This window comes from Palaemon carinicauda, chromosome 30 (assembly GCF_036898095.1).
Source record: "Palaemon carinicauda isolate YSFRI2023 chromosome 30, ASM3689809v2, whole genome shotgun sequence".
In the NCBI taxonomy this organism is placed as follows: Eukaryota; Metazoa; Arthropoda; class Malacostraca; order Decapoda; family Palaemonidae; genus Palaemon; species Palaemon carinicauda.
The window spans coordinates 20,564,452-20,567,521 of record NC_090754.1 but is presented as its reverse complement, the minus strand read 5'-3'; positions in this window follow the sequence as shown (position 1 = coordinate 20,567,521).

Here is a 3,070-nt window from a genome sequence, read left to right as displayed (position 1 = left end):
TCCATCGCTCGAAGAGACCTCAAGAGACGGCTTCCAAACAGACTTCGCTTACTCTTAAAGCCGTGGTCAGAAGCAAAGGCCCTGAAAAGGTCCATCCCTCTTCAACACCCGCCTCCATCGATCAATATCCACACGGACGCTTCACTGGAGGGTTGGGAGGTCACTCCCACCAACAACAGGTTCAAGGAACATGGTCTCTCCTATTCAAGACGTTTCATATCAACATCTTGGAGGCCATGGCGGTTCTTCTCACCCTGAAGAAACTCTCCCCGCCTCCCTCGATCCACATTCGTCTGACTCTGGACAACTCGGTGGTAGTCAGATGTCTCAATCGTCAGGGCTGTAGATCGCCCCAGATAAATCAGGTACTTCTTCCGATCTTTCGTTTGGCAGAAAGGAAGAAATGGCACCTGTCTGCAGTTCACCTACAAGGATTCCGCAACGTGATGGCGGACACTCTATCGAGGACAAGCCCAATAGAGTCGGAATGGTCCCTAGACGCAAGGTCACTCTCCTTCATCTCTCACCAAGTCCCGGAACTTCAGATCGATCTCTTTGCGACGAGCGACAACAATCAACTTCCTCGATATGTGGCCCCGTACGAGGACCCCAAGGCAGTAGCAGTGGATGCCATGTCACTGGATTGGAACAGATGGTCCAGGATATACCTGTTCCCCCCTCCCAACCTTCTGCTGAAAGTCCTCTCCAAACTGAGAACCTTCAAAGGGACAGCGGCCCTAGTGGCTCCCAAGTGGCCCCGGAGCAATTGGTACCCCCTGGTCCTGGAGCTGCAGCCCACGCTGATTCCCCTACCGGGTCCAGTTCTCTCTCAACAAGTACAGAAGTCGACTCTCTTCGCTTCATCACTGAAAGTCAGGGACCTTCATCTCATGATTTTCTCTCCTTAGCCACAAAGAAAAGGTTTGGGATCTCGAAGAAAAGCTTAGACTTCCTCGAGGAATACAAGACTGAATCTACCAGACGGCAATACGAATCTTCCTGGAGAAAGTGGGTGTCATTCGTAAAGGCAAAAAATCCTACGGAAATCACCATTGATTTTTGTATGTTCTTCTTCATTCACCTTCATGGACAAGGCTTAGCGGCCAACACGATTTCCACCTGCAAATCGGCCTTGACTAGACCACTCCTATACGCCTTCCAGATTGATCTGTCCAGTGATATCTTCAATAAACTGCCAAAGGTATGCGTTAGACTACGCCCAGCACCTCTACCAAAACCTATCTCCTGGTCCCTGGACAAGGTGTTCCATTTTGCTTCTAGCCTGGACAATGATTCGTGCCCTCTGAAGGACTTGGCTCAAAAAGTTATCTTCCTTTTTGCTCTCACCTCGGGAGTCCGAGTCAGTGAAATAGTGGCATTATCAAGAGAAGAGGGTCATATCCTGTTCGCAGAGACAGGAGAGCTTACCCTCTTCCCCGATCCGACGTTTCTCGCTAAGAATGAATTACCCACCAAGAGATGGGGCCCTTGGAGAATCCGCCCCCTGAAGGAAGATGTCTTTCTATGCCCAGTGGAGAGTCTTAAGGTCTATCTTCGAAGAACTTCAGACTTCGGTGGAGGACAAATCTTCAAAGGAGAAACATCGGGTAGCGACCTGTCACTGATTGATTGATTGATTTAAATTTTTCAGGCATCCTGACATCTAAGGTCATTGACGCCGGCCTGTCACTGAAACAACTAAGAGCGAAGATCACCTACTTCATTCGCAGAGCGGATCCTGACAGTACACCCGCAGGTCACGATCCTAGAAAAGTCGCTTCTTCTCTGAACTTCTTCCAGAGTATGGATTTCGAAAGCTTCAAGAGCTTTAAAGGCTGGAAATCATCGCGCATTTTCTTCAAGCACTACGCAAAACAAGTGCATGAAGTGAAGCATTTCGTGGTAGCCGCAGGTAGTGTTATGAAACCTGCTGTTTAACTCTACATAGAACAGTGAGTTACTTGGGACTTTAACTCTACGGGTGCCTGTGTTGACCCTTTTGTGATACATAGTGATTTAATGGACACTTAGTGTTTCTAATAGACTGTTCTTACCAAGGTGAAATGTCATAGACTTTACATGAGTGCCACATGCCCTAGGGCATGATGTGTTTTCTTTAAAAATTTAAAAAGACTGGCGTTCCTCTGGAACTTGTGTTTCTAAAAAGTAAATTTTCTTTTCAGAATCAAGATTAAAGTCTTTATTTTCTATGTACATTATTCTTTTATTATTGTAAATAAACTCTATATTCATTATTGTAATTACTGCCATAATGATCTGCAATCCTAGAAATAAAATGTCTATTTTATTTCATATGCGTCTCTCTTCGCTCCTATTCTTTATCAAGAAATATACGATTGTTATAGTTTCATTTACCCTTTTTCCCTGAAGAACAAGAAGAATAATTTAAGTAATTATGTTTTATGCTCACTCATGCCTTGATAATATTCCTATTCGAATATCAACCTTTGTCCTGTGTCCGAGACCAGATCAATCTCTCCTCCAGGGGGAGTAGTAAATGTTATTTACTTACCTATGCTTGATAATATTCCTACCCGATCATTAACCTTTGTCTTGTCTCCGAGTCTAGCGTGAACTCTCTGGAGGGTGAGTAGCTCTTCAATGATTGCTTCGAGATGTTCCTATTGTCCACCAGGACTTCTCTGCCAGGGGGGCAGGAAGCTAGTTCATCATAGAATCTCTGGTAAGGACATGTTCTATAATACTGTTCGAAGTCCTTGGCACTTGGATTAAAAGGGGAAAAATTCCATGATACATTAATTCTCTGGTACACTTCCATCAGGACGTCATGGCTTGAGCCCAAAAAACGGATTTTGAGCGAAGCGAAAAATCTATTTCTGGGTGAGATAACCATGACGTCCTGATGGACCCTCCCGTCTATTCTAGTTCAGCCTTTCAGGCCCCTCCCCGACCTGCTGTATCGTGAAGATTAACAGAAGCTAAACTCAAGATGAGGACGGACGTGACGTCATTTAGCAATGGCGCCCGTTTGTTTACGTCTCGAGTACCAAAAGCAGCCCCGGATGAGAGTAACTTTGGAACGGCTCCT